This window comes from Chiloscyllium plagiosum, unplaced genomic scaffold (genome assembly GCF_037043375.1).
Source record: "Chiloscyllium plagiosum isolate Xiang-an unplaced genomic scaffold, Cpla_swu_hap1 HiC_scaffold_38, whole genome shotgun sequence".
NCBI classification, from domain to species: domain Eukaryota; kingdom Metazoa; phylum Chordata; class Chondrichthyes; order Orectolobiformes; family Hemiscylliidae; genus Chiloscyllium; species Chiloscyllium plagiosum.
Genome location: NW_028270176.1, coordinates 43,649,672 through 43,668,613, shown reverse-complemented (window position 1 = coordinate 43,668,613; position 18,942 = coordinate 43,649,672). Strand labels below are relative to the sequence as shown.

General features: G+C 45.0%; 1 long non-coding RNA gene across 6 annotated transcripts in view; it reads right to left on the bottom strand.

Moving 5' to 3' along the window:
• LOC148139453 (uncharacterized) overlaps positions 1–18,942 on the bottom strand; it is a 66,438-nt gene that overhangs the window by 33,900 nt on the left and 13,596 nt on the right. For 5 of the 6 annotated variants that reach the window (XR_015753544.1, XR_015753545.1, XR_015753546.1 and 2 more), the window contains one exon: positions 8,984–9,092. This is a non-coding gene — a long non-coding RNA (uncharacterized LOC148139453). Of the gene's footprint in view, positions 1–8,983; positions 9,093–11,304; positions 11,383–18,942 lie in introns of all 6 variants that reach the window. The other variant, XR_015753547.1, reaches the window with a different exon arrangement.

Here is an 18,942-nt window from a genome sequence, read left to right as displayed (position 1 = left end):
AATTCCAGAAGTGACTGAATCAATGTCCTGTACAGCCGCAAAATGACGTCACAACTCCTGTACTCAATGTACTGACTGATAAAGGCAAGAATACTAAACACCTTCTTCACTACCCTGCCTATCTATGATTCCACTTTCAAGGAACTATGAACCTGCACTCCAAGGTGTCTTTGTTCAGCAACTGCCCAGGACCTTCCCATTAAGTGTAGAAGTCCGGCCCTGATTTGCTTTTCCAAAATGCAGAACGTCACATTTATCAAAATTAAACTTCATCTGCCACTCCTCAGCCCATTTGATCGGAGTCTCATTGTACTCTGAGGTAACTTTACTGTCCACTGCACCTCAAATTTTGGTGTCTACTGTAAACCTACTAACCATAGCTCCTATATTCACATGGAAATCATTGATATAAATGACAAAAAGCAGTGGACCCAGCACCCAGCCTGACAGCATTTTGCTCACTACAGGCTTCCAGTCCTAAAAGCACCCTCCACCAAGACACTGACTGCTCAGCAAGGTTAGAGCTCATGGAATACAGGGAGAACTAGCCAATTGGGATCCAGAACTGGCTCAAAGGCAGAAGACAGAGGGTGGTGGTGGAGGGTTGTTTTTCAGACTGGAGGCCTGTGACCAGTGGAGTGCCACAAGGGTCGGTGCTGGATCCACTACTTTTCGTCATTTATATGAATGACTTGGATGTGAACATAGCAGGCATAGTTAGTGAGATGACACCAAAGTTGGAGGTGTAGTGGACTGTGAAAACAATTACCTCAGAGTACAACGGGATCTTGATCAGATGAGTGAATGAGCTGAGGAGTGGCATTTGGGGAAATCAAATCTTAGCAGGACTTATACACTTAATGGTAAGGTCCTGAGGAGTGTTACTGAACAAAGAGATCTTGGAGTGCGGGTTCATAGCTCCTTGAAAGTGTAGCCACAGGTAGATAGGATAGTGAAGGCGGCATATGGTTAGAACATTAAGTACAGGAGTTGGGAGGTCATGTTGTGGCTGTACAGGGCATTGGTGAGGCCACTATTGGAATATTGCGTACAAATCTGATCTCCTTCCTATCGGAAGGATGTTGTGAATCTTGAAAGGGTTCAGAAAAGATTTACAAGAAAGTTACCAGGATTGGAGGATTTGAGCTCAGCTGGGGGTTGAATAGATTTTGAATAGACTGGGGCTATTTTCCCTGGAGCGTCGGAAGCTGAGAGGTGAGCTTATAGAGGTATATAAAATCATGAGGGGCATGGATAGGATAAATAGACAAAGTCTCTTCCCTGGGGTGGTGGATCCCAGCACGAGAGGGCATAGGTTTAGGGTGAGAGGGGAAAGACTTTAAAGAGACTTGTGGGGCAACATTTTCACAGAGGGTGGTACGTGTATGGAATGAGCTGCCAGAGGAAGTGGTGGAGGTTGGACGAATGCAACATTTATAAGGCATCTTATTGCGTATATGAATAGGAAGGATATGGGCCGGGTGCAGGCAGGTGGGACTACATTGCGTTGGGATATCTCGTCAGCATGTACTGGTTGGACCGAAGGGTCTCTGCTTCTGTGTTGTACATCTATGACTCTTTGATCTTCCAGCCAATTTTGTATCCAAATAGCTAGTTCCGCCTGTATTCTATGGTGTTGAACTTGCTAACCAGTCTGTTATGTGGAACCTTGTGTCTTTCTCAAGTCCAAGTTAATGACTTCCATGCACAAAGCCATGCTGACTATCCCTAATCTTTTCTTGCCTTTCCAATGACATGTAAATTCTGTCCCTGAGAATCTCTTCCAACAACTTGCCTGCCACTGACTTCAGGCTCACCGGTCTATAGTTCCCTGGCTTTTCCTTACTACCTTTCTCAAATAATGATTTGGAGATGCCAGTGTTGGACTGGGGTGTACAAAGTTAGAAATCACACAACACCAGGTTCTAGTCCAAACGGTTTAATTAGAAGCACACTTCCAAATAAACCTGTTTGACTATAACCTAGTGTGTGATTTTTAACTTTCTCAAATAATGGCACCCATCTTCCAGCACCTTGTCTGTGGCAATTGATGATACAAATATCTCAGCGAGGGGCCCAGCAATCACTTCCCTGGCTTCCCACAAAGTTTTGGGATATACCTGCTCAGATTCCTGGGAATTATCCACCTTTCTGCTTTTTAAGACATCCAGTACCTCCTCCACTGTAATATGAACAATTGCCAAATTATCACTATTTATTTCTCCAAACTCTCTAGCTTCCATATCATTTTTCAGTAAAAACTGATGTGAAATACTTACAGAATCTCTCCCACCGCCTGCAGTTCCATAGACAGCCTTACTGATTTTTGAGGGTTGCTATTCTCTGCCTGGTTACTCTTTTGTCCAGCCATCCCTTTCCCTGGAAATAACCTCCCGCAAACAAATTTTGCAAGTTCTTACCTTGTGCCATTGCAACTGTCCAATTCAGAAGGCTACCTATTAGATCTGGTCTATTATTTTCTGTAACTATTTTAAAGCTAGTAGAATTATCAGAGAATCCAGACAGCGTGGAAGCGGGCCATTCAGCCCATCAGATCCACACTGAACATCAGAGCCTTCTACCCTACCCCTAAAAACGTTGCAATTCCAATGAGCAATCCACCTGGCCAGCACATCCCTGAACACTATGGGCAATTCAGCCTGGATAACCCACCCATCCTACACATCTTTGGACTGTGGGAGGAAACCAGAGCAACCAGACGAAACCCAAGCAGACAACCACAACAAGGTGATCATCCCTTTCTTATTTCCCAATTCTATCCAAGTAACTTCACTGGAAATACTCCCAATATCCTCCCTGAGCACAACCATAAAGGTATCCCTAATCCAAAACGCCATTCCGCCTCCTCTCGTCCCCCTTTCTATCCTTCCCATTGCACCCTAGAACATTAAGCTGCCAATCCTATCCATCACTGAGCCACGTTTCTGTAATATCCATGATATCCCAGTCCCATGTTCAAAACCATACCCTCAGCTCATCTGCCTTCCCTGACGGGCCTCTTGCACTGAAATAAATGCAGTGAAACTGCTCTGTCCCACCTCGTTCTGTGCCTTGCCCTTACCTGCCTTGACTGCCTAACTTCTCAACTGTACCAGCCTCAGACATACCTCTTCTCTCACTATCTCTTTAGGTTTACCCCCCACTCCCTCACTAGTTTAATGCCTCCTGAGTAGCACTAGCAAATCTCCCTGCCTGGATATTAGACACCTTCCAATTCAGGTACAATCCATCCTTCTTATGCACGTCAATTCTACCCCAGCAGAGATTCCAATGATCCAAACATGGCAATCCTTCTCCCCTGCACCAGATCCTTAGCCACACATTCATCTGCTCTATCCTGCTGTTCCTACTCTCACTAGCATGCGGCACAAAGAGTAATCCAGATATTACTACCCACGAAGACCTACTTTTTATCCTCCAGGATAATTTGCTATATTCTCTCGTCAGAACCTCATCCTTTCCTCTTCCGATGTCATTGGTACTAATGTATAATGAGCTCCCACTGATCATACTCCCTTTTGAGAATACTCTGCTCCCTCTCCGAGACATCCTTGTCCCTGGCACCAGGGAGGTACCACCCATTCTGATGTCTCACTGTCAGCTGCAGAAACGGCAGTCTGTGCCCTATACCAGAGAATCTCCTATCACCATCGATCACCAGGAACCTCATATACCTCTCATTACATTGGAGCCAGTCTCTGTACCAGTACCTTGCTTGTCAGTGCGATATGCCCCTGAGAGGGTGACCTCTGACGCTTTCCGAAACAGTGTACTTGTTTGAGATCAATCAGCCGGGCCCCATTGTGAGGTAAGTGGTGGGATCCTCTCTCTCTCTGCCCTGTGATGAGGTTCATCATTCACAGTGAATGGGGCAGTATCACAGAGCACAGGGGCTGGGGGCTATTCAGCCAATTGGGGCTGTACTCTCTCCCTCTGGAGATGCTGCAAATCTGTCCCAACTCCCCTCTCACTTGCCCAAAGCCCTCTAAGTCTTTCCTTAAAAAGTAAAATTATAAATCTGTTTGAGAACACCTGCTGAATCTGTGTCCAGCTGCCTTTCAGCCTATTCCAGGTGCGCAGAACTTACTGAGTGAAATAATGTTCCCATTTTCACTCTGCGTTATTTGCCAGTTACCTGAAAGTAGTTACGAAAAATTGTGATCGTGCTCACAATTCCTCTCTCTCTGCAAATTAATTGTTTGGAAACAAATCTGCACCTGGTCCAAATCACTGCTTAACCGTCTCAGCTCAAAGGACAATTATCTGTGCTTCTGCTAGCTCTCCACAAAAGAGGAACGCATCTTAATTTATTAGTGTCATAGAGATGGACGGCACAGAAACAGACCTTCGGTCCAATTCTTTCATGCCGACTCGGAATCCTAAACTACTGGAGTCACATTTGCCAGCTATTGGGCCCTATCCCTCAAAACCCATCCCATTCATGGATGCCTTTCAAATGTTGTAATTGTATCAGTCTCCACTACTTCATCTGGCAGCTCATTCCACACACACACCACACTCAGCTTGAAAACGTTGCCCCTTAGATTCCTTTTAAATCTTTGCCCTCTCAACTTAAGCCCATGTGTTCTTGTTTTGGACCCACCTCACCTGGGCGGGGGGGGGGGGAAAGATCCCGGCTGTTCACCGTATCCATGCCCCTCATGATTTATAAATCTCCATAAAGTCACCTCGGTCTTTGACTCTTCAGGGAAAATAGCCCCAGTCTCTCCCTGTAGCCCAAATCCTTCAACCCTGGCAATGTTTTTGCAAATCTTGTCTGACTCCTTTCAAATTTCATAACATCCTTCCCAGAACAGGGATATTCGAACTGAAAGCAGAATTCCTGAAATGGCTTAATCAATGTCCTGTGAAGCCACAATATGATGTCCCAGCTTCCATATTCAATGCATTGATTAATAAATATAAGCATACCATACACCACCTTCACTAGTCTGCCTACCTGCGACTCTACTTTCAAGGAACAATGAACCTGAACTCCAAGGTCTCTTTGTTCAGCAACACTCCCCAGGACTTTACCATTAAGTGCATAAGTCCTGTCCTGATTTGCCTTTCCAAAATACAACAGCTCACATATATCTAAATTGAACTCAGTCTGCCATTTTTCGTTCCAATGGCCCATCTGATCAAGATCCTGTTGTATTCTGATCTAACTTTCTACACTGCCCACTACCCCTCCAATTTTGGTGCCTTCTGACCATATCTCATATATTCACATCCAAGTCATTTATTGAAGGCCCCAATATCCATTGCTGCAGCACACTGCTGCTCACAGGCCTCCAGTCCGCAAAACAACCCTACATCACCACTCTCTGTCTCCTACCTTCAAGCCAGTTTTGTATCTAAATGGCTCGTTCTCCCAGCATTCCATGTTATCTAACCTTGCTAACCAGTCTGCTTTGTGGAACCTTGTTCAATGCCCATGGAGACAACGTTCACAGGCTGCCATCAATCATCTTTGTCACTTCTTCAAGAAACAAAATACTCAAGTTAGTGAGGCACGATTTTGCACAAACAAAGCCACTTTAACTCTTCCTCATCCTTTCCAAATACACGTATATCCTGTCCCTCAGAATCCCTTCCAACAACCTTGCCTGCCACTGACTTCAGGCTCACTGTTCTCTTGTTCCATGGCCTCTCCTTACCACCTTTTTAAATATAATGGCACCTCACCTGTCGCTATCAACGATACAAATATCTCAGGAGAGGCCCAACAATCTTAAAGGAGGACAGAGGGGGTTAGGGAGGATATTCCAGAGGTTTGTGTCCTTGGCAGCTCCAATTGTGGAGTGATATAGGTTGGGAATAGCTGTCAACGGAGACAGTTAGTGGTTAATCGTGGGTAGTGTGTAATGGCAGGCAATGTGATAACAATGTGTGTGAGTTAAGGGTTGGAGGGGTGGGGTTCAAGGGCAGTGGTGTGGGAAGTAGAGGAGATACACTGGAGGGCATTGTTGACCACATGAGAGGGGAAATTGCAGTCCTTGAAATATGGTCCATTTGGTATGTTCTGGAGTGTTCTGCCAGCTTGCATCAAGCTTCACTGGAACACGACAGTAAGCATGAGACAGATGTTGGCCAGGGAACACGCTCGTGTGTTAAAGTGGCAGGCAACCGGGAGCTCAGGGTCTTTTTTGGCCTGAGAGGGAGCACAGAATGATCCAAATTGCACTTCATTTCTTTGTAGGAACTGTCAGATTTAGTTCCAATCACCCAATTCATAATGTTAACCTGTAAACTCCTTATGGACTCAAATCCTAGCACCTTTTCAGGTGGAATGTTCCAGATTCTGATAACTCTGTTCATTGAGAAAAAGATGCCCTAAGATCCCTTTTAAATCTTTTCCCTCTCATCTTAAGCCTGTGTCCTCTAGTTCTGAACCCACAGAACCTGGGAAAAAGTCCCTGACTGCTCACCTTATCCAGGTCCATCATGATTTTATAAACATTTATAAGGTCACCTCTCAGTCTCTAACTCTCCAGGAAAATAGTCCCAGCCTATTCAGCATTTCCCAATAGCTCAACCCATCCAACCCTGGCAAAGTCCTTGCAAACCTTTTCTGAAACCTTTGAAGTTTCACAACATCATTCCGAGAACAGGGAGATTGGAACTGAAAACAGAATCCCAGAAGAGCATTAATCAATGTCCTGTACAACCACAATATGACGTCACAACAGCTGCATTCAATGCATTGACCAATAACGGGGAGTGTACCAAACACCACCTTCACTACCCTGCCTACCTGTGACCCGACTTTCAAGGAACTATGAACCTGGACTCCAAGGTCTCTTTATTCAGCAATGCTCCCCAGACCTTACCATTAAGTGCACAAGTCCTGCCCTGATTTGCCTTTCCAAAATCCAACAGCTCACATTTATCTAAATTGAACTCCATCTGCCATTCCTTGCTCCATTGGCCCATCTGATCAAGATCCTGTTGAATTCTGAACTAACCTTCTTCACTGTCCACTACACCTCCAATTTTGGTGCCTTCCGTAAACCTACTGACCATACCTTACACATTCACATCCAAGTCAATTATTTAAGGACCCAATATCGATCCTTGTAACACACTGCTGCCCACAGGCCTCCAGTCCGCAAAGCAACCCTCCATCACCACCCTCTGTCTCCTACCTTCAAGTCAGTTTTGTATCCAAATGGCTTGCTCTCCCTGCATTCCGTGTTATCTAACCCTGCTAACCAGTCTGCTTTGTGGAACCTTGTTGAATGTCCACATAAACACCATTCACCGCCTGGATCAATCAATTTTCTTTGTCACTTCAAAACACTCAGTCAAGTTAGTGAGACACGATTGTGCATGTACAAAGCCACATTGATTCTCCCTGATCATTCATTCCTTACCTTTCCTAATAGATGGATATCCTGTCCCTCAGAATCCCTTCCAACAACTTGCCTGCCACTGATGTCAGGCTCACTGTTCTCTTGTTCCATGGCCTTTCCTTACAATCTTTTAAAAATAATAGCACCTCACCTGTCGCTATCAACGATACAAATATCTCAGCAGAGGCCCAACAATCACTTCCCTAGATTTCCAGAAAGTTCTGGGATACACCTGATCAGGTCCCAGGGCTTTATCAACCTTGATGCCATTTAAGACATCCAGTACTACCTCCTCTGTAACATGGACACTTTTCAAGTTCTCTCTGTTTATTTCTCCAAACTCTCGAGTTTCCATATCCTTCTCCAGTAAAAAATGACATGAAATATTCACATATCTTTCCCACTCCCTGTGGTTCCATAGACAGCCTTGTTGGTCTTTAAGGGGTCCTCTTCTCTGGTCCAGTTAATCTTTTGTCTGTGATATATTTGTTTAATCTCTTTGGTTTCTACTTAAACCAGTGCCTGAAGCTATTTCATGTCTTCTTTTTGCTCTCCTGATTTCCCTCAAGTATAAAAGCGTGATCCTGTACTCCCAATTCCTCTGCCTCTGCCATATCTGCTCCCAGGAGGAGCAATTCCACCCCAGGACATCCCAGAAAGGCCTCCTACTTCAAGGACCACAATTTCCCTCTCACTTGATCAACAATGCCCTCCAATGCAAACCCTCCACTTCCTGCACCTCCACCTTTATCCCACCACTTCAACCACAATAAGATTATAACCCTGCAATCTTCACCTTCCACCCCACTAATCTCCAGACACAGTGCATTAACCTCTGTTATTTCTGCTACCTAAAGTCGGATCCCACCACCACAGACATATTTCCCTCTCCATCCCTATCTGCGTTCCACAGAGACCATTCCCTCAGCAACATCCTTGTTAGGCCCACACCCTCCCACCAACCCATGCTCCACACCCTTGACCCTCCCTTGCCGCCACGGGAGATGTAAAACATGCGGCCACACCTCCCTCTGACCTCTGTCCAAGACCTGAAAAGGATCTTTTCACATCAGGCAGAGATTTCTCTGCACATCCCAAAACCTCATATACTGCATCTGGACACTATGGGAAATTTAACATGGTCATCCAACTAACCTACACATCTTTGGACTGTGGGAACAAGCTGGAACACCCGAAGGAAACCCTCACAGACACTGGGGAAAACGTGCCAACTCCAACACAGGCAGTCGCCAGAGGCTGGAATCAAACCCAGGTCCCTGGTGCTGAGGAAGCAGCGCTAACCACTAAGCCACAAGATCTTTGGTGCTGATGTGCTGCCCCACTGATAACTCAGTCACTCACCCTGCCTCATTTTCTAAGTGGCAGTGATGATGGAGTGAAATTATCGCTAGACTGTTAATCCCGAGACCCAGATAACGTTCTGGGGACCTGGGTTTGAATCCCATCGCGGCAGATTTTGGAACATGAATTCAATAAATATCTGGAAAAATTAATTTTGTGACGACAATGAATCCATTGTCAATTGTTGGGAAATCCCATCTGGTTCACTCATGACCTTTAGGGAAGGAAAATGCCATCCTTACCTGGTCTGGTCTGCATGTGACTCCAGACCTATAGCAACGTGGTTGATTCTTAACTGCCCTCTGGTTAAACGAAGCAATAAATGCTGGCCGAGCCAGTGACAGCCTCATCCTGTGAATGAATAAAGAAAACAGGTCAAGTTTTGTTCCTGCTCTAGTAGGTACATCCTACAAACTGAATCTGAAATGTTCTCGTACACACTGAACAAATACCTTTCCATCCAAGCCCTTAACACTACAGCACTCCGAGGCTATGTTGGTAAAGTTAAAACCCCTTATCATTGTATCCATAGTATTCTTACAGATAACCGAGGTCTCCTGGTAAAATTGTGTCTCAATTCCCCGCTGACTATTGGGACAGAGTCTATAATACAATCCCAGTAAGATGGTCATCCCTTCCTTATTTCCCAGTACCACCCAAGTAACTTGCCTGGATGTACTCCCAGGAATATCCTCCCGAAGCCCAGCTGTAATGTTATCCCTAATCAAAGACGCCACTCCCCCTGTACAGTTGCCCCCTTTCTATCGCATCTACACCCTGGAATATTAAGCTGCTAGTCCTATCCATCCCTGAGTGATGCCTCTGTAATTGCTATAATATCCCAGTGCCATGTTCAAAACCATACCCTGAGCCCATCTGCCTGACCCGTCAGGCCTCTTGCACTGAAATAAATGCAGTGTAACTGGTCCGTCCCACTTTATTCTGTGGCTTGCTCTTGCCTGCCTTGACAGTCTAATCTGAACAGTACCAGACTCGGACATACCTCTTTTCTCACTATCTCTTTAGGTTTACTCCAACTCCCTCACTGGTTTAATGCCTGAGTGGAACTAGCAAATCTCCCTGCTCATCAGGACCCCATGCTTTCCCCTTCCTATGCCATTGGTACCAATGTACAATGTCCTCCCACTGGTTATTCTCCCCTTTGAGAATATTCTGCACCCTCTCCGAGGCATCCTTGACCCTAGCATCAGGGAGGCACCACCCCATTCTGATGTCTCACTGTCAGCTGCAGAAATGGCAGACTGTGCCCCTGTCTGGAGAGTCCCCTATCACCATCGTTTGCGTGGAACTGGATATACCTTACATTATGTTAGAGCCAGTCTCAGTCGCAGTATCTTGGCAGTCAGTGCTATATTCCCCTGAAAGTCTATTACCCCCTACATTTTCCAAAACAGTACACTTGTTTGAGCTGGGGATAACCACTGGATATTCCTGCAGTACTTGCCTACCCCTCCTAGTTTTCCTAGAGGTAACCCATCTACCTGGCTGTATCTGCAGTATCCTGCAATCCTGAGACTGCCACCTATCACACCCCTGGGCCCTGTCAATTCCTCACTGCCTTTAATCACTCCTTCACCAATCCATGTGATCTGATAGGATTTGCAAACACACTTCCTGCAGACACAATCATCAGGATCATTGAAACTCTCTCTAATCTCCAACATCTGACAGGAACAGCACACCACTCTACAACAGGCCATCTCTCCGCCTTAACAATCTACAGACCAAGACAAAGGCACAGTCTTACTGCTCGAAAAATACTGCCCGAGAATAACTTAATGCTTACGCTTTATATTTTAAACATTTAAACAACAGACCGAAAGACATGAAAAAGAAACCCTCACCTTTCTCACTATTAATATAATAAAACCGTCTAAAGTTGATGTTTCAAGAGACTGAAACCCACTGAGCTGATCCGGCTGTGAGCAGCTCAGAGAGCGAGGTCTCTCTGAGGGCAGCTGTGAAATGTCACTGTTTGTTTCTCTTTTCTCCAAGCTGCATTTCCAGAGAGGTTTCTACCTTCACAAGTCAGCTGGGAGAGGTCACTGCTCAGTTTTATTCACTGGAGGTTGCCTTTGCTGCCCAGACCAGTATTTATTGGCCACCTTTATGTGTCTTGGAGAAAGTGGTGGTGAACGGCCTCAATGAAATGTTGCAGTCCATGTACACCAGTAATGTTTGGACAACAATCCCCCACTAGACCCACATCCCTCCCTGTCTCTGTAATCCCTCTCCAGCTTCAGAAATTGCATGTGTGTAATTTTACCTCAAATTGTACACGGAGAATGATGGAGCTTTTTTAAAATTAATACATTGCTAAAAACGGAGGCAATGGCCAGATGATATTCTTGCTAGACGAGTAATATGAGCAATGTTCCGAGGATTAGGGTTAGATGGTAGCATCATGGCTGATGGTGGCATCAGATATCAATAAAATCTCGAATGAAAAGGCTCATGATGACCATGAAACTATTATCGACTGTTGGGAAAAAACCCATCTGGTTCACTAATGCCCTTTAGGGAAGGAAACTGTCATCCTCACCCGGTCTGGCCAACATGTGACTCCAGACCCACAGCAATGTGGTTAACTCCCAACTGCCCTCAGGGTAAACATCCACATCTGAGTGAATAAACAATTTATGTTTAAATCGCAGAGGAAAGCTTTTTTAAAAACAAAATTGTGTTTTCAAACTAAAAAAATTCACCTTGGTCGGATGGCACTATAGACGCTGCAATAATCAGGGAGAACATAAGGAACAAATATACAGAGAGATCTCCGATATACATTCACAACAATAAGGTTATAATAGTAGGTGATTACGATAGTGTGAAAGGTTTGGTTGGTAAAGAATGTGTTAAATGAGTTCAAGAAATGTTCTTTATCAATATTTAAATGTTCTTATCAGGAAGCAAGCAACACCTGACCTTTTCTTGTCTGATCAGACAGGGCAAGTGACTGAAGTGATAGGACGGGAACAGTTTGGGTGAGAGGAAATTGTGCGCACCATGGAGAAATATTTGTATAATCGATAACGACAGGTGAGCTGCCTGATGACTGGAGAGTGGCTAATGTTGTACCTTTGTTAAAGAAGGGGTATAAGGAGCAGCCTAGGAACTGTAGACCTCAGTGGTGGGTAAGCCGTTGGAGGCGATTCAGAAGGATAGGAGAGTATTTGGAGAGTTAAGGAATGATTAGGGACACTCAACATGGTTACTTAACAGGGTGTCTCACAGACTTGATTGAGATTTTTAAGGTAGTCACCAAGATGATCGATGAGTGCAGAGTGGCAGACATTGTTTATTTGGACTTTAGTAAAGCCTTTAAAAAGGTTGTGCAGGGGAGACGAAGTTGTAAAGTTCGATCCCATGGGATTCAGCAAGAGCTTGCCAATTGGATACAAAATTAGCTTAACAATAGGAGACAGTAATAGTGGAGGGTTGTTTTTCCACACTGGAGGCCCGTGACCAGCAGTGTTCTCTAGGAATCGGTGCTGGGTCCATTTTTGTTTGTCATGTGTGTAGATGGTTTGAATTAGAATATACAAGGCATGGTTTGTTTGTGGGTGACATCAAAAACTGTTAAGGTAGACAGTAACAAAAGGTTATCCACGAATACAGAGGGATCCTGATCAGTTGGGTGAATGGGCTGAAATGTGGCAGATGGAATTTAATTTGAATAAATGTAAGATATTATATTTTAATAAAACAAACATCTCCTTTAGTCTCATTAATTAAGTACACTAATTAAAAGTAAGGCCTTGAGTAGTGATGTGGAACAAAGAGACCGAGGGGTTCAGGTCTTTGCAGTTTGTGTCACATGTAGACAGGATGGTTAAGTGAGTGTTTAGCACGCTTATCTTCATTGTTCAGACCTTTAGGTATAGGAGTTGGGACACTGTCATGAGGTTATACATGATGTTGGTGAGGCCTCTTCACTGTGTTCAGTTCTGGTCCCCCTGTTAGAGGAAGAATGTTATTAAATTGGGGAAGGTTCAGAAGATGTTTCCCAGGATGTTGCCATGAATGGAGGGATTGTGTAGAAGGAGAGGATGGATAGGCTGGGATGTCTGTCACTGAAGAGCAGGAGGTTGAGGGGTGACCTTATTAGAGGTTTATGAAATCATGGAGTGTGTAGATAAGATGAATGGCTGCATGGGAGGGGGATTCAAGACACCGGTGCATACAGTTTGAGAAGAGATGACAAAGATTTTAAAAAGACATGAGTTTTTCTATTTTTGCACTTATGGGTTGAACTTCGAGAGGAAGTGGTAGCTGTGAATACAATTACAATACTTAAAAGATAATTGGATAAGTACATAAATAGGAAATATTTGGAGGGATATAGACCAAGCAGAGGCAGGTGTGATTAGTTTAGGTGGAATTATAGTCGACATGGATTGGTTAGACCACAGGGTCTGTTTCCATGATATATACCTTTGAAACTCTAACTCTCGGTGTCTTCATGCTCACAACTCTCCCTATCACTGTCACCTCATGAAGCTTCACAACTCTTCCTTATCTCTGCTATCATAAGCATCTCTGTAACATTCTCCAATCACACAATCCTCCCTATCTCTGTAATCTCGATCCCCACAAATCTCTCTGCTAAGTGGCTTTCTGTAACTCCAGCCTTGAGGATAGCCCATTTTTAACTCAGATTCCTGCACCCTGAGCTCCAGCATTTCCTACTAAACCTCTCTGCTCATTTTCCTCCCCAAAACATTAACCAATCCCATTCTAATATCAAAAAGGTATGAGATGATCGCAGCGGGCATGTATGCTTGATGACCAATATGGAGAAGATGGGGGCATTGTGTTCAACAGTTTAATACCAGAGACTCTGACCCCATTTTATTCCATGTTTCTCCGCGATTCCCTCTTTTTGAAGCAGACATGAGTGAGAAGCAGTGGAGAATGTAAATGATACATGGTCTGCATAGTGAAAGGATTCCACCACCACTGGCTGTTTACCCTCCAGCTCCACAATGTCCAATAACCTATCCATGCTATTGCGGATCCTGGCACCAGGGAGGTAACATACTATCCTGGAATCATGTCTGTGGCCACAGAAGTGCCTGTCTGTACGCCTGACTATTGAATCCCCGTTACTCTCTTTCCTCCTGTTCTGTGCAGAATCCAAAGCGGGATACAGTATCTGTTTGATAACGGGATGATCAGTGGGAACTCCTGCATTTCCTTCCTGAGCCTTTTACTTGATCTGATAGTCATCCATTCCCTTTCCTAACTCACTGAACGTGCTGTCCATAACATCCTCAGTATTGCAGATGAGCTACAGTGAGTCCACTCACAGCTTCAGATCTGAAAAGCAGTTTCCCAGTAACTGCAGATGGGCACACTTCCTGCACATATTGTCACCAGGGACACTGGAAGCATCCCTTATTTCCCACATTGTACAAGAGGAGAACACCGCGGATCTGAGGTCTCCTGTAACAATGTCTCTCTAGATTCAGCTAGTTCTCCCATCGCGAGAACTTAAATGAGCTAGCAACCTTTCTTCACTTCAAGCATGTCCATTATAATCTAAATCCCCGACCTTTACTTAAGCTGACATGTTATACTTTAAAACCTGTTACAAAATATTCAGCAGGTATCTCATAAAAATTGGCTATTCCCATTGGGAGTATGTGAATTTCTGAATGGCCTGAACTAAACCTGAGTTTCAGCATCACCTTCTCCTGTCTCACCTCACTGTTTTCACCCAACTCCAAAACACACTCACTGAGCCAAGCAGCACTCTCAGTGCAGCCCTGTCATTTTCAGTTGTCAGAATCTGGAACATTCCACCTGAAAAGATGCTGGAATTTTAGTCCATAAGGAATTTTAGTGGGTAGTTTGCAGAGAACTGAAAATAAGAAGTTTACAGGTTAACATTACGAAGTGGGTGATTGGGGACTAAATCTGACAGTTCCTGCAAAGAGATGAGGTGCAATTTGGATAAATCTGTGCTCCCTCTCAGGCCAATATCTCCTTCCTCAGCTGCAGGGCCCAGAACAGAGCACACACCCAAAGGGTGATCCAGCCACAAATTTGTCCATCTCTCTGATTTTTGCTTGACAACAGTATTTAAGATACTTTCTCACAGACAGAACAGACAACCCTTTCTGTTTCCACAGTTAAATGCCAATTATATTCAGGTCCTGATGTCTCTGCTGACTGTAAAAACCTGTTTCTGAGATCCCAGTCTCAATTAATATCCCATAAAATGAATTCACACAACAAAACTCACAGTCAGTGCAGGATGAATAGTAAAGACAAATATTTATCTTGCACCTAACCTACACATCTCTGAAAACTAGCAATTTAGCTCCCAGTGCAATGGCAAAGGAGATAGGGGTTAAAGAGTGAATAATAGGTGGGGACAGAGCCCAAAGGAACATTTGGAAAGAAAAAGGACTGGATAGCGATCTGGCTGGAAGTGCGCATAGCTGTTAATGGAGGGAACAGGAACCGGTGTCTGGCAGCATCTCAGTGGATGTGATGGAAATGGTGGCTGATGTACGTTCTGCCGCAAAAAAGACCCTGAGCTTCCAGTTGCCTGCCACTTCAACACACGAGCCTGTTCCCTGGGCAACATCCCTGTCTCATACTTACTGCAATGTTCCAGTGAAGCTTGATACAAACTGGCAGAACACTCCAGAACATACCAAATGGATCCGTATTTCAATTACAGCAATTTCCCCTCCCATGTGGTCAACAATACCCTCCACCGTATCTCCTCTACTTCCCACACCTCCGTCCTTGAACCCAACTACTTCAACTGCAACAAGGATAGAATCCCCCAAGTCCTCACATTCCACCCAGGTACAACACATCGTCCTCCACCATTTCCACCACCTACAATCAGACCCCATCAGAGATATATTTCCCTCCCCAGTCCTTTCAGCATTCCTCAGAGACCATTCCCTCTGTGACTTCCATGTTAGATCCACGCTCCCCACCAACCCATCCTCCACTCCCAGGCACCTTTGCTCGCTATTGCAAGAGGTGGAAAACCTGTGCCCACACCTTCCCCTCACCTCCATCCAAGACACCAAAGGATCTTCCACATTCAGCAGAGATAGTTCTTACATTCAAACACCTCACCTGTTGAGTCCTTTGCTCTCGATGTGGTCTCCTCTACAGTGGGGAGACAGGACGCCAACTTGCGGAATATTTCAGGGAACATTTCTGGAACACATGTACCAACCAACCCCACTGCCCTGTGGTCGACATATTCAACGGACCCTCCCACTCCGCCAAGGACATGCAGGTTCTGGGCTGCCTCCATCGCCAAATCAAGCCACCCGAAGCTTGGAGGAATAACACCTCATCGTCCGCCTTGGGACCCTTCAACCACACAGCATCAATGTTTCCTCATCTCCCCTCACCCCACCTTATCCTAGCTCCAACCCTCCAACTCGGCACTGGCCTCTTGAACTGACCCACCTGTCCATCTTCCTTCCCCATTATCCACTCCACCGTCTCACCATTACCTCTCATCTGCATCTACCTATTGCATTCCTAGCTCCCTTCCCCCCCCCCCCCCCAGCCCTACGCACCCCCTCCTATTTATCTCTCAGCATTCTTTCCCACACCGCACATTCCTGATGAAGGGCATATACCTAAAACGTCGATTCTCCAGCTACTTGGATGCTGCCTGACCTGCTGTGTGTTTCCAGTGCCACATGTTAATGAAGCTGGAAGAACAAAACCTCATCACCCACTCGGGGACCCTTCAGCCCTTTGGCCTCAATATCAAATTCAACAATTTTAGATCCTGAACTCTCCCACGTCCTAGCATCCTAGCCCCCTACCCCACACACCAGGCATTGTTATTACATAGCCTGCTATTACACACTATCTGTGATTAGCCACTAACAGTCCCCATAAACAGCTATTCACTCTCCCCCAGCCAGATCGATATACACTCCTTTGTCCAATTTCTCCTCTCTCTCTCTTTGGACTCTATTCCCAATCACTTACTCTTTAGCCTATACCTTCTGCATATAAACCAACATTTTTTCCCTCAGTCACATCAGTTCTGAGGAAGGTTCATAGGTTCAGAAATGTTAACTCTGATTTGTCTTCACAGATGCTGCCAGACCTGCTGAGCTTTTCCAGCACTTTCTGGTTGTTGTTTATCATTTCCATCATCCACAATTTTTTCTGGTTTTTATTTAGCGGGAGCTTGTAATTCATGTCAAGCAGCCTACACCGTGTGTTTATAAACCGCCCCAGTACCCACAAACTCCATTTTTCTCCCAGTCTATGCCACTCCCATCACACTCACTGAGCCCCCCCTCACAGTGACACTGCGCCTGCACAGCTCATGGTCACATGTTGGCCTGCTGGCCACACCCTCTCCTATTGGTCTGCAGCTGCTGTCAATCACCTGGGCCCCATTGTGTCATGTTGGTGGGATCCTCCCATAAGTGTTGGAGGCTGAAGGGTGACCTCATTGAGTTTTATAAAACCACGAGGGGCATGAATGGGATAAATAGACAGGTCCAGAACGAGAGGGCATAGGTTTAAGTTGACAGGGAAAATATTTAAAAGGGACCTAAGGGGCAACTTCTGTCAATCAGAGGATGCTACATGCATGGAATTTTCAGTCAGGACAAGTGGTGGAGCCTGGTACAATTACACCATTTGAAATGCATCTGAATGGGTATATGAATAGGAAGGGTATAGAGGGATATATGCCAAGAGCTGGCAAATAGGACTTGATTAGGTTAAGACATCTGGTCAGCATGGACGAGTTTGACCGAAGGGTCTGTTTCTGTGCAGTACATCTCTATGGCTCGATGACTCTGCCCTGGGATGAGCTTCATCATTCACAGTGAATGGGGCATTATCACAGAGCATTGGGGCTGGGGGCTATTCAGCCCATTTGGGCTGTACTCTCTCCCTCTGCAGATGCTGCAAATCTGTCTCAACTCCCGTCCCATTTGGACATAGCCCTCCAAATCTTTCCTTAAAAAGTTGAATTCCAAATTTGTTTTGACAGTAACTGTTGAATCTGCATTCAGCTGTTGTTCAAACTGTTCCAGATGCTCAGAACTGACTCAGTAAAATAATATTCTCATTTTAACCTTGCATTATTTGCCAGTTACATGAATGTAGTTACTAAACATTGTGACAAACTTTCTACTTTACCTCTCTGTCAACTAAATATCCTGGAGACAAATCTGCTCCTGGTCGAAATCACGACAGGCGGAGGTTGAATAGGCTGGGGCTGTTTTCCCTGGAGTGTCGGAGGCTGAGGGGTGACCTCACAGAGGTACATAAAATCATGAGCGGCATGGATAGGATAAATAAGATAAATAGACAAAGTCTCCTCCCTGGAGTGGGGGCTTCCAGAACTAGAGGGCATAGGTTTAGGGTGGGAGGGGAAAGATATAAAAGAGACCTGAGGGGCAACGTTTACACGCAGAGGGTGGTACGTGTATGGAATGAGTTTCCAGAGGAAGTGATGGAGGCTAGTACAATTGCAACATTTAAAAGGCATCTAGATACGTATATGAATAGGAAAGATTTGGAGGGATATGGGCCGGGTGCTGGAAGGTGGGATAGATTCGGCTGGAATATCTGGTTGGCATGGATGGGTTGGATCGAAGGGTCTGTTTCTGTGCTGTATATCTCTGTGATGAATGACCTTTCAGCCATTTTTTTTTATCCAACTAGCTAGTTCTCCCCGTATTCTATGATGTTGAACTTGCTAACCAGTCTGTTGTTATGTGGAACATCGTGTCTTCCTGAAGTCCGAGTTAACGATGTCCATGCACAAAGCCATGCTGATTCTCCCCAATTATTTGCCTTTCCAATTACTTGAAAATCCTGTCCCTTAGAATCCCTTCCAACAACTTGCCTGCCACTGACTTCAGGCTCACCGGTCTATAGTTCCCTGGCTTTTCCTTACCTCCTTTCTCAAATAATGGTACACATCTTCCAGCACCTCACCTGTAGTTATTGATGACACAAATATCTCAGGGAGGGGCCCAACAATCACTTCCCTAGCTTCCCACAAATTTCTGGGATACATCTGATCAGATCCCAGGGATTTATCCACCTTTATCCATTTTAAGACATTCAGAGTATCCTCCTCTCTAACATGGACACTTGCCAAATTATCACTATTTATTTGTGCAAATGCTCTAGCTTCCATATCGTTTTTCAGTAA